Below are 13,817 nucleotides of genomic sequence, written 5' to 3' on the forward strand. Positions count from 1 at the left end.
TTGCTTCCTAGAAAATTACTTTAAAAATAAGGAAAAATCTTACACAATAATAAAAAAAAATTGTCCTTTAATAGATTAAAAAACAAATTTTAATTTTGCATACACATACTATTGATATTAAATCTTATTTTTAAAACCCTTAATAAATTCATTCAATTTTAGCCAGCATGAGATAAGATTTTCTCTCTTCCTCTCACTTTCTCCCAAGGTTTCTATACATCTCTTTTGTCTCCTCCTTGTTCTGGAACCAATTGTTCTATTTAGGACATAATTATTCTCTTCTTCCGTAACAAAAACCATCTTTCACACTTTATAGCTTTCCTTACCAAACACTCATCTTAGTTTCTTGCATACTTTGTATACACACTTGTTTCCCTTATATCCAGTAGTTTCAATGATTTATGTTATTAGAATTTGTAACCCTTAATTTCTAATGAAAAGTAGGAAGTAAGCAATTATAAACTTACAGCAACACCACCAATCTGTAGATTAACAAGTTTATGAAAATACCATACTGTTGGGGGAGCATTGTATATTTTCCTCAGAGCTTGTCCCTGCCACAACAAAGAATTGAAGGGCAGAGACACAGTAGTAAAGCAGAGTAAAAGTTTTATTTAAAGTTACTTAAAGAGAGAAAAAGTGCAGCAGGCAATCTCTGTGAGGAGAGGTACCCTGAAAAGTTGGAAAGAGAAAGTTTAAGATTAAAAGTTTACACACTGAAAGGTTGGGAAAAGTTAAAGTTTCACACTCAGAAAGTGCGGGTGACCTCAGAGAGAGGAGGCGGAAAGGTTGGGGGGTTCCCCGTTTTAAGGATTTTTCAGGAATGTAACAAAGGGCTGGAGGTGCAGACTCCTTAAGTGATTCCTGAATATTTTAAATAGACGTAACACAAGGGACTTCCTGCTCTGATTTCTCCCTCAGATACCCAGCATTCTTGGTCTGGGAGCATATCAAACAAGACTGGCTGCCTGGCCCCCAAGGTGTGCTGAGGTACTGTTTGCTTACTTCTTAACTTCCTGGGTATTAAAATACAATCTTTAAGATGGAATCCTTCCTGCCTCTTACTATGTTGTTTACCACTGGGCCTGCATGCTAAATTAGTAGCCTAGGTTACAAACTACTTGATTAGGGCAGGAAGGATAAAAAAAACAGCAGTAAGGTAAAGTTAAAAAATAACCTGGGCCTGCATGATTAACACAATAAAGACATGGGCTATGCTGAGGTACTCTCCTTTACCTGCAGAATATTCAAACATTCCAGGCTAAGTTACTCCTGGCTTTTGAGTTTTAATTGATTAACTCTGGGTCTTTTTAGTGGACTTTCCTGGCCTTTTCCTCTTTCCACCCTGCTCATACCTATTTTCTTGTCTAACACTTTTAAAAAATGAAAATTCAAATGTCTTAGAATTAAGCAATGAGACTTTGACATTATAAAGCTCTTTAAATAACAGGAATTAAAGGAGTGATAACATTTTACCCTTATAAAAATGTCAAATGCAAATCACAGCTTGGATCCTCAATGATTCAAGTGCCTTATCTTACACAATAAGGGTCTAGTCAGTTTTACAATGAAATTCCTCTGGATACACTGTCCTCAAGTCCTCCATTATCACTGCCATCAACTCACACAGTGGGATAGCTGGCTGCTGTGGTGATTCCACAGTGATTGTTATGGTCTTTGTCTATTTTTTTTTGGTATCATTAATCTACAATTAAATGAGGAACATAATGTTTACTAGACTCCCCCCTTCACCAAGTTCCCCCCACATACCCCATTACAGTCTCTGTCCATCAGCATAGTAAGATGCTATAGAGTCACTGCTTGTCTTCTCTGTGTTGTACAGCCCTCCCTGTGCACCCCCTCTTATACATGCTTATCATAATGCCCCCTTTCTTTCTCCTCCCCCCTTATCCCTCCCTTCCCACCCATCCTCCCCAGTCCCTTTCTTTTTGGTAACTGTTAGTCCATTCTTGGGTTCTGTGAGTCTGCTGCTGTTTTGTTCCTTCAGTTTTTGCTTTGCTCTTATACTCCACAGATGAGTGAAATCATTTGATACTTGTCTTTCTCCGCCTGGCTTATTTCACTGAGCGTAATACCCTCTAGCTCCATCCATGTTGTTGCAAATGGTAGGATTTGTTTTCTTCTTATCGCTGAATGATATTCCATTGTGTATATGTACCACCTCTTCTTTATCCATTCAACTACTGATGGACACTTAGGTTGCTTCCATTTCTTGGCTATTGTAAATAGTGCTGTGATAAACATAGGGGTGCTCTGTCCTTTGCAAACTGGGCTCCTGCATTCTTAGGGTAAATTCCTAGGAGTAGAATTCCTGGGTCAAATGGTATTTCTATTTTGAGCTTTATGAGGAACCTCCATACTGCTTTCCACAATGGTTGAACTAATTTACATTCCCACCAGCAGTGTAGGAGGGTTCCCCTTTCTCCACATCCTCGCCAACATTTTTTATTTGTCTTTTGGATGGTGGCGATCCTTACTGGTGTGAGGTGATATCTCGTTGTGGTTTTAATTTGCATTTCTCTGATGACTAGCAATGTCGAGCATCTTTTCATGTGTCTGTTGGCCATCTGAATTTCTTCTTTGGAGAACTGTCTGTTCAACTCCTCTGACCATTTTTTTATTGGATTATTTGATTTTTGTTTGTTGAGGTGCGTGAGCTCCTTATATATTTTGGATGTCAACCTTTGGCTATTTTAACGTAGCCATTACAGCCCCATTCTGGCCCCCAGATTGAAGAACATGTTTTCTGTTTTAAACAGACTAGAGTAACATTAGCTTCATTAATAATAACTAATACTTAAAACAGGGTTTACCATGTATCAGGCACTATTCTAAGTACTGTTACATATATTTATATTAAATGTTAAGATGAGTTGTGGGATTCACATATAAATCAAGGATAAAAACCAAATCAGAGAGGCGGAGCCAACATGGCGGCGTGAGTAGGACAGTGGGAATCTCCTCCCAAAAACATATATATTTTTGAAAATACAACAAATACAACTAATCCTAAAAGAGAGACCAGAAGACACAGGACAACAGCCAGACTACAACTACATCAGCGAGAACCCAGTGCCTGGTGAAAGGGGTAAGATAAAAGCCCCGGCCCGGCGGGACCCGAGCGCCCCTCCCCCCAGGTCCCGGTGGGAGAAGAATAGGCAGAGCGGGAGGGAGACGGAGCCCAAAACTGCTGAACACCCAGCCCCAGCCACCCGCACCAGAGCACAGACACAGTGTGTGCGCGGAGTGCCCTGGATACTAGGGAAACAGGGCAGCAAGACCTCTGAGTGGGTCCCGAAGCTGATGCCCCTGTGAAAAAGAAAAGCAGGGGATTTTTGAAAGTCTTAAAGGGACAGGGACTTAACAGCTAGACAGAAACAACACAGGTCACAGTCCAGCAGCTGGAAATTACAGGGAAAACCAGGAGCACTAACCCCCTGGGCAACAGCTCTGAGAACCCTCACAGAGGTAATCAGCCAAACAGCACCCCCGTCCATTACCCCTCTGGGCGCAGCGAAAGCAGAGAAGCAGCCTAAGGCAAAACGGCCACAGAAAGGGAAATTCCTCCATTCCGGCCAGGTAAGACACGAAGACCCAGTCTACACACAATTACCCAACACAAGCCACTAGGGGTCGAAGTTGTCCCAGTAAAGAAAGGCCAGTAGCAAGTGAAAAGTTTGGCCCTCCCAGCTGACAGTCAATAGCACCTGCCAACATGAAAAGGCAAAAAAATATGATCCAGACAAGACTAACCCAGACAGCTTCGGCATCTGCTACATCTTCCCCTGAGAAGGAACCTGGGGAGATAGATTTAGCCAGTCTTCCTGAAAAATAATTCAAAACAAAAGTCATAACCATGCTGATGGACTTGCAGAGAAATATGCAAGAACTAAGGAAGGAGAATTCAGAAATAAAACAAGCTCTGGAAGGACTTCAAAACAGAATGGACGAGATGCAAGAGACCATTAATGGACTAGAAAACAGAGAACAGGAACGCAGAGACGCTGATGCAGAGAGAGAGATAAAAGGATCTCCAGGAATGAAAGAATTTTAAGAGAGCTGAGTGACCAATCAAAAAGGAATAATATATGCATTACAGGAATACCAGAAGGAAAAGAGACAGACAAAGGGATAGAAAGTGTCTTTGAAGAAATAATTGCTGAAAACTTCCCCAAACTAGGGAAAGAAATGGCCTCTCAGACCACAGAGGTACACAGAACTCCCATGACAAGGGATCCAAGGAGGGCAACACCAAGACACATTATAATTAAAATGGCAAAGATCAAAGACAAGGACAAAGTATTAAAGGCAGCCAGAGAGAAAAAAAAGGTTGCCTACAAAGGAAAACCCATCAGGCTATCATCAGACTTCTCAACAGAAACCGTACAAGCAAGAAGAGAACGGCATGATATACTTAATGCAATGAAACAGAAGGGCCTTGAACCAAAACTACTGTATCCAGCACGAATATCATTTAAATATGAAGGAGGGATTAAACAATTCCCAGACAAACAAACGTTGAGGGAATTTGCCTCCCACAAACCACCTCTTCAGGGCATCCTACAGGGACTGCTCTAGATGGGAGCACTCCTAAAAAGAACACAGAACAAAACACCCAACATATGAAGAAGGGAGGAGGAGGAATAAGAAGGGACAGAAATAAAGAATCATAAGACCGTGTTTATAATAGCTCAACAAGCGAGTTAAGTTAGACAGTAAGATAGTAAAGAAGCTAACCCTAAACCTTTGGTAACCACAAACTTAAAGCCTGCAATGGCAATAAATTCATACCTTTCAATAATCACCCTAAATGTAAATGGACTGAATGCACCAATCAAAAGACACAGATTAATAGAATGGATAAAAAAGCAAGATCCATCCATATGCTACTTACAAGAGACTCACCTCAAACCCAAAGACATGCACAGACGTAAAGCCAAGGGATGGAAAAAGATATTTCATGCAAACAACAGAGAGAAGAAAGCAGGTGTTGCAATTCTGGTATCAGAAAAAACAGAATTCAAAATAAAGAAATTAACAAAAGACAAAGAAGGACATTACATAATGATAAAGGGCTCAGTCCATCAAGAGGATATAACCATTATAAATATATATGCACCCAATATAGGAGCACCAACATACCTGAAACAAATATTAACAGAACTAAAGGAGGAAATAGAATGCAATGCATTCATTCTGGGAGACTTCAACACACCACTCACTCCAAAGGACAGATCCACCAGACAGAAAATAAGTAAGGACACGGAAGCACAGAACAACACAGTAGAACAGATGGACCTAATAGACATCTACAGAACTCTACATCCAAAAGCAACAGGATACACATTCTTCTCAAGTGCACATGGAACATTCTCCAGAATAGACCACATACTAGGCCACAAAAAGAGCCTCAGTAAATTCCAAAGGATTGAAATCCTACCAACCAACTTCTCAGACCACAAAGGCATAAAACTAGAAATAAACTGTACAAAGAAAGCAAAAAGGCTCACAAACACGTGGAGGCTTAACAACACGCTCCTAAATAATCAATGGATCAATGACCAAATCAAAATGGAGATCCAGCAATATATGGAAACAAATGACAACAACAACACTAAGCCCCAACTTCTGTGGGACACAGCAAAAGCAGTCTTAAGAGGAAAGTATATAGCAATCCAAGCATATTTAAAAAAAGGAAGAGCAATCCCAAATGAATGGTCTAATGTCACAATTTTCAAAATTGGAAAGAGAAGAACAGATGAGGCCTAAGGTCAGCAGAAGGAGGGACATAATAAAGATCAGAGAAGAAATAAATAAAATTGAGAAGAATAAAACAATAGCAAAAATCAATGAAACCAAGAGCTGGTTCTTCGAGAAAATAAACAAAATAGATAAGCCTCTAGCCAGACTTATTAAGAAGAAAAGAGAGTCAACACAAATCAACAGTATCAGAAACGAGAAAGGAAAAATCACGACGGACCCCACAGAAATACAAAGAATTATTAGAGAATACTATGAAAACCTATATGCTAACAAGCTGGGAAACCTAGGAGAAATGGACAACTTCCTACAAAAATACAACCTTCCAAGACTGACCCAGAAAGAAACAGAAAATCTAAACAGACCAATTACCAGCAATGAAATTGAAGTGGTAATCAAAAAACTACCAAAGAACAAAACCCCCGGGCCAGATGGATTTACCTCGGAATTTTATCAGACATACAGGGAAGACATAATACCCATTCTCCTTAAAGTTTTCCAAAAAATAGAAGAGGAGGAGATACTCCCAACCTCATTCTATGAAGCCAACATCACCCTAATACCAAAACTAGACAAAGACCACACCAAAAAAGAAAACTACAGACCAATATCCCTGATGAACGTAGATGAAAAATACGCAACAAAATATTAGCAAACTGAATTCAAAAATACATCAAAAGGATCACACACCATGACCAAGTGGGATTCATCCCAGGGATGCAAGGATGGTACAACATTCGAAAATCCATCAACATCATCCACCACATCAACAAAAAGAAAGACAAAAACCACATGATCATCTCCATAGATAGATGGTGAAAAAGCATTTGACAAAATTCAACATCCATTCATGATAAAAACTCTCAGCAAAATGGGAATAGAGGGCAAGTACCTCAACATAATAAAGGCCATCTATGATGAACCCACAGTCAACATTATATTGAGCAGCTAGAAGCTGAAAGCATTTCCTCTGAGATCAGGAACTAGACAGGGATGCCCACTCTCTCCACTGTTACTTAACATAGTACTGGAGGTCCTAGCCATGGCAATAAGACAAAACAAAGAAATTCAAGGAATCCAGATTGGTAAAGAAGAAGTTAAACTGTCACTCTTTGAAGATGACATGATACTGTAAGTAAAAAACCCTAAGGACTCCACCCCAAAACTACTAGAACTGATATCGGAATACAGCAAAGTTGCAGGATACAAAATCAACACACGGAAATCTGTGGCTTTCCTATATACTAACAATGAACCAACAGAAAGAGAAATCAGGAAAACCACTCCATTCACAATTGCATCAAAAAAAATAAAATACCTAGGAATACACCTAACTAAAGAAGTGAAAGACATACTCTGAAAACTACAAGTCACTCTTAAGAGAAATTAAAGGGGACACTAACAGATGGAAACTCATCCCATGCTCATGGCTAGGAAAAATTAATATCGTCAAAATGGCCATCCTGCCCAAAGCAATATACAGATTTGATGCAATCCCTATGAAACTACCAGCAACATTCTTCAATGAACTGGAACAAAAATTCAAAAATTCATGTGGAAACACCAAAGCCCCCAAATAGCCAAAGCAATCCTGAGAAAGAAGAATAGAGTAGGGGGGATCTCACTCCCCAAATGCAAGCTCTACTATAAAGCCATAGTAATCAAGACAATTTGGTACTGGCACAAGAGCAGAGCCACAGACCAATGGAACAGACTAGAGAATCCAGACATTAACCCAGACATATATGGTCAAATAATATTTGATAAAGGAGACATGGACATACAATGGTGAAATGACAGTTCCTTCAACAGATGGTGCTGGCAAAACTGGACAGCTACATGTAGGAGAATGAAACTGGACCATTGTCTAACCCCATATACAGAAGTAAACTCAAAATAGATCAAAGACCTGAATGTAAGTCATGAAACCATTAAACTCTTGGAAAAAAACATAGGCAAAAACCTCTTAGACATAAACATGAGTGACCTCTTCTTGAACATATCTCCCCAGGCAAGGAAAACAACAGCAAAAATGAACAAGTGGGACTATATTAAGCTGAAAAGCTTCTGTACAGCAAAAGACACCATCAATAGAACAAAAAGAACCCTACAGTATGGGAGAATATATTTGAAAATGACAGATCTGATAAAGGCTTGACGTCCAGAATATACAAAGAGCTCACATGCCTCAACAAACAAAAAACAAATAACCCAATTAAAAAATGGGCAGAGGAACTGAACAGACGGTTCTCCAAAAAAGAAATACAGATGGCCAACAGACACATGAAAAGATGCTCCACATCGCTAATTATCAGAGAAATGCAAATTAAAACTACAATGAGGTATCACCTGACACCAGTAAGGATGGCTGCCATCCAAAAGACAAACAACAACAAATGCTGGCGAGGCTGTGGAGAAAGGGGAACCCTCCTACACTGCTGGTGGGAATGTAAATTAGTTCAACCATTGTGGAAAGCTGTATGGAGGTACATGAAAATGCTCAAAACAGACATACCATTTGACCCAGGAATTGCACTCCCAGGAATTTACCCTAAGAATGCAGCAATCAAGTATGAGAAAGACAAATGCACCCCTATGTTTATCGCAGCACTATTTACAATAGCCAAGAATTGGCAGCAACCTAAATGTCCATCGATAGATGAATGGATAAAGAAGAGGTTATACATATACACAATGGAATACTACTCAGCCATAAGAAAAGATCAAATCCTTCCATTTGCAGCAACATGGATGGAGCTGGAGGGTATTATGCTCAGTGAAACAAGCCAAGTGGAGAAAGAGAAATACCAAATGATTTCACTCATCTGTGGAGTATAAGAACAAAGGAAAAACTGAAGGAACAAAACAGCAGCAGAATCACAGAACTCGAATGGACTAACAGGTACCAAAGGGAAAGGGACTGGGGAGGATGGATGGGTAGCGAGGGATAAGGGGTGGGAGAAAAAGGGGGGTATTAAGATTAGCATCCATAGGGGGCTGGGAGAAAGGGGAGGGCTGTACAACACAGAGTAGACAAGTAGCGATTCTACAACATTTTGCTACGCTGATGGACAGTGACTGTAAAGGGGTATATAGGGGGTCCTGGTACAGGGGTGAGCCTAGTAAACAAAGTATTCATCATGTAAGTGTAGATTAATGATAAAAAAAAAAAGCAGTTCCTGTGTGGTGACCTCCAATGAGTTCTACACAATGATATAAAGGGCATATAAAAGTGTATGCAAAGGGTCTGTTTGTGTTTATACAGAGGATCAAAGCCTAATTTGGCTACCCCGAAAATGAACTAAGATACAATATGAAAAAGAACTTTCAACATCAGCACTCTCGGGAAGACTCATGCCAGAAGATGATCATCAAAAAAACCCCAACAAAGATCCACACAGTGCTACAGGTGTAGATGCACTCATCCCACCAATTCCTGGACTTGCCATGGGAATGAGGAAGGAGATATCTAAGCTGGCCTGTGCATACAGTAAAACAACGAATTTGACTGGATCTATACTGTTGGAACTCAACCAAGAATTAGGCAAGTGCAAATTGTAGCACTCCAAAATCTTACAACTACAGACTATTTACTGTTAAAAGAACATATGGGATGTGAACAGTCCCCAGGAATGTGTTGTTTTAATTTATCTGAATTCTCTCAGACTGTTCAAGTTCAGTTGGACAATATCCACCATATCATTGATAAGTTTTCACAAGTGCCTAAGGTGCCTAACTGGTTTTCTTGGTTTCAGTGGAGATGGCTCGTAATTACAGGTATGCTTTGGTTATGTAACTGTACTCCTATTATGTTATTGTGTGTGCACAATTTACTTAGTAGTTTAAAAACTATACATGCTGAAGTTACTCTACAAGAAGATATGTCAAAGAAATAATCAATCTTCCCATGTTTTCTTCCGCCTGCTACTTCTATAGCTTTTCTTCTTCCTTCCTAATTACAACCCTTAAATAGAATTCATGCCACATATCGAATTTACATAGTATCATAATTCTTCCAAGTGGTAAAGACAGCTCAAGACAAATGCTGGACATAGAAGCCTCAGGGCATAAATATGCAAAGAAATAAAAAGCTAACCTTTTCAAACAACAAGTCTTCTCTCTCACTTACCAACTTTACATTTCCCTGTATGGCCCCGGAAGATGACTGGTTAGCCAGAGACGGGTAAGATTCCTCAAGGGAGGAACAACCTAAGACAGGCACAGTCGCAGGGGGGCCATCAGGTGAGAAAATGGGGATCAACAGAGGTGAGGTTTAGAACCTCCCCCACCCCTGTTCTGAGAGAAATCTTCTGCATACGTGGATGCTTTATTGCCCGTGTCTAGCTTGGATTAACACATAGTCTACAGGCACACACCTGATCATCTACATGTGCTCTCTTACAACACTAAACTATGTTTTCTACCTTTATCTCATATCTACCTACCACTTCAGCATTTTATTAAAAATAATAATAATAGAGAAATGTGGTAACCGCATATAAATCAAGTATAAAAATCAAATGAATATTCATATTTGAACTGACTGTTAATAGTTCATAATGCATGAGCAAAACCGAAAGCTTCTGTGATGACTGCCCTTGTATTGTTCACCATGTAACTTATTCACTATGTAAGAATTTGTACTCCATGTAAGAACTTCAGAAGATTGGAGACTGATGAAAATTAGGCTTGGGGTGGATTATTGATTGTGCATTGAGCATTGACCCCCCTATACAGAATTTTATTTTTGTTAACAACCATTTGATCAATAAATATGAGAGATGCCCTCACACACACAAAAAAACAAAAATCAAAAAAACAAAACAAAACAAAAATATATATATATATATATATATATATATACACACTTCCAATTGTAAAATGAATAAGTAACTGGGATGTAATGTATAGCATAAGGAATATAGTCAAAATATTGTAACAACTTGGTATGGTGATAGCTGGTACCTAGAATTATCATGTATATAAATGTTGAATCACTGTGTTGTATACCTGAAACTAATGTAATACTGTGTGTCAACTACCCTTAAATAAAAAATAATTATCCAGAAAGAAATAAAAAATAAAATAAAATAAACCAAATGAATAATCATATCTGACTTGATTGTTTATAGTTCATCAATCAATAGTTCATGATGCGTGATAAAACAGAAGCAGTTTCTGTGATAGAACTGCCCTTAAATTGTTCACTGTGTAAGAACTTGTTCACCATGTGAGAACTTGGTCATTATGCTTCAGAAGATTGGAGACTGTTGAGAGTTAGGCTTGGGGTTGATTAATGATTGTGTATTGAGTCCCCTATACAGAATTTTATTGTTGTTAACAACCATTTGATCAATAAATATGAGAGATGCCCTCTCAGCACCACTCTTGCACTGTTAAGCCTTGAGTCCTCTGGCTGGTCCTTTCAGATCTTTGATATCGCATTGTGTCTCCTCCCTTATCTGTGGGTCAGAGACAGGGAGGGATTGACAATGAGTACCTGCAGGTCCTTAACATAAAATCTTGATTGACATAAATCTTAATTCCTGTGAGTCCTTATCTTAATTTTTTAAGATAGGAAAGTGAGCAGAACTGGGATTCTAATGCAGCAGTCTGTCTACAGGCTTATAACATCATCTCAAGTAAAGAAATTTAGCCTGAAAATTGATCCCAGCAACCCTCAAGGCGTCTGAGAGCTGAGAAGCAGAATGCAAAGCCAGGGCACCATGTGGTAACATGAAGGACGCACGGGCCATGGGCTCTTGGACAATCTCTCAGACTTAAAGAATCAGTAGAGACAGATAATTCTGTGAACTATACCTTATTGAAAAATCCAAGACAGATAAAGGAAACCAGGTCTTAACACCACAGGTGCAAAATCCTTTAACAGAAATCCTTGGGGCCAGATGTGTTTCTGAAATAAGAAAATTTTCAGAATTTGGAAATGCAATGTTACAAATACTTAATAACCCCAACAAGCTTGCTACAGAATCATATAATCAAAAATCAGTACTTCTGTGCTCACTCTAAGTGGGAGAAAGACTTCTGGGACTTCCAAAGTAAGCTATTTGACTTGAAACCAAATACTACTTCCAAAAGAAAATCGATTTTTCAGTTTAAAATATAACATTTGGAGTTTTATACCTGTTCTTGACAAGCTAGAATCTGTTATTTGAATCTGTTCCTTCAAAGCCGTAGCCAACCAGCAGAATGCCGTGATCCAGGTCTTTGCTGCTGCACTGTGGGTCATAAATGCCTGGCAGAGTAAAATTCCAACTTGGATTGAGAAACTCCAACTGACACGTGACAGTAACCTGCCCTGACAACCACAGTTAAGAGAGGCATCTCAGAATTCAGTGCAATATCATAAACAAGTTCCAAAAAAGATGTAAATATTTGCCAAAAAATAGTAATGGCCAATAAAAAGGAAAAAGCCAAACAACTCACAAGACACCAACTAAATCCAAGATATTTTCTACAAGATCTACTCATCAAGGATCACTCATATTTGCTGGTATTAATTAGCATAAGCCTTTCTACTCTTAGAATACCAACTGAGGAAACAAGGCAAAACAAAAGAATACTTAGACTAATTCCAGTAAAAAATTTTTGGTAAAAAGGCCCAACAACTGGAAAATAGTCACCTAAATAGGTTCTAGGATTACATAGCCACTTAGAAATATTCATGAGGAGTTTACTATGAGAAAACACTTAAAGTATAATGCCAAATGGAAACATCACTGTATTAAATGTACACACTCAAAGTTCTACAATCCTGGGAATCCTCAGTCATGGTGGTGGTTTCTAGTTCTGCCTGCCTGAATTTCCACAGTGAGGAGACAAACACGTCTACCTGCTTTATAAAACTGGAATGACTCATGGCCAGCATCGATGGCAACAGAGATGGGCGACACTGTCGCCATGGCCTTCATGAGGGCCTTCTCCCACCGAGGGACGCCCACGAAGCCAGTGTCGTTGGCAGTGGCAAACTCAGGCTTGCAGTTACAGGCATCTGTGTCCTTTTAAAGGCAAATGGGAAAGAAATTTGATGGCCACCATCCACCTCCTGGGGAACACGAGTTCCAGGTCCACAAAACAGCAGTTTTGCAGCCTAATGATTTCCAAGAACTTTTTTATAAAGCAGCCCAGAAAGCAAAATACTTTCAGTTGGTTTGAAATGGAAAAATTAGCAGGTGTCTCTTCAATGAGATCCCTTGGGGCTGTCCATAAGACACTTTTCACCATGGAAAAATCTGCATTATATGCAGAACATTGATATATTCTGCAGAACATTGATATATTCTCCATGTTCCACAGAAGTAAGAACAGCTATACTGCTAACTTTGCAAAAGCTGTTAATTCACAATGACAGTTCAGGCAGTTGGCAAAGAATGTGAACGCTGAATAAAGGTGCCTGTTATCTCTGAAAATTAACTTTGAAAGCAGAGATGGAATAACAAGTTAAGGAGCCTCATTTACCCTTGCAAGGGTAAGGATAGGATTCCTCTGAGTTCACGCCTCCATTCTCCTTATACTGGAAGTCATTTCCATTAGGCCACTGTTGCAGCCCTCATTGCCTTGAGACCGAGAGCAGTCCACCAGGTTCTGCTCACTCAGGGGAACAAGTTTACCAGTTTTCTGGAACATCTGTCCTTCCAGGGCACCAGTTGCACTAGAAGTCCAGCAAGAACCACTCCATGTGGCTTTGAGCAGGCCCTGGCCTCTGCGACTCTGGGCCATCAGGCTGGCCACCACACACTGGGCACTGAGGGATCTGCAGGGCCAGTGCCCAGGTGGTGTGTGCTGATGAATGTGCCCACTGCAGCCCTGAACAGTACCTCATGGTGGTGTACCTGGTGCCCACCATCTGCAACTGTCAGTGGCTGGTCCCAGGTGCTGGAAATTCCACCATGCCCTTTGACCTTTTGTGAGGTCTCCTTGGGGGGACCAGGTGCCCCTAGTGGGCAGGGCTTTGTGACATGTGCCCAGGTGACATCACAATTGCAGTTGCTGGGCAGATAGCTCAGTGTGTGCTT

General features: G+C 39.9%; 1 pseudogene; it reads right to left on the reverse strand.

The window, feature by feature from the left end:
* Positions 1-2,698: 2,698 nt before the first annotated feature.
* LOC118925144 (procathepsin L-like) lies at positions 2,699-13,521 on the reverse strand (annotated as a pseudogene).
* Between the last annotated feature and the right edge of the window lie 296 nt (positions 13,522-13,817).

The sequence above is a fragment of the Manis pentadactyla genome, chromosome 9 (assembly GCF_030020395.1).
Source record: "Manis pentadactyla isolate mManPen7 chromosome 9, mManPen7.hap1, whole genome shotgun sequence".
Taxonomy (NCBI): domain Eukaryota; kingdom Metazoa; phylum Chordata; class Mammalia; order Pholidota; family Manidae; genus Manis; species Manis pentadactyla.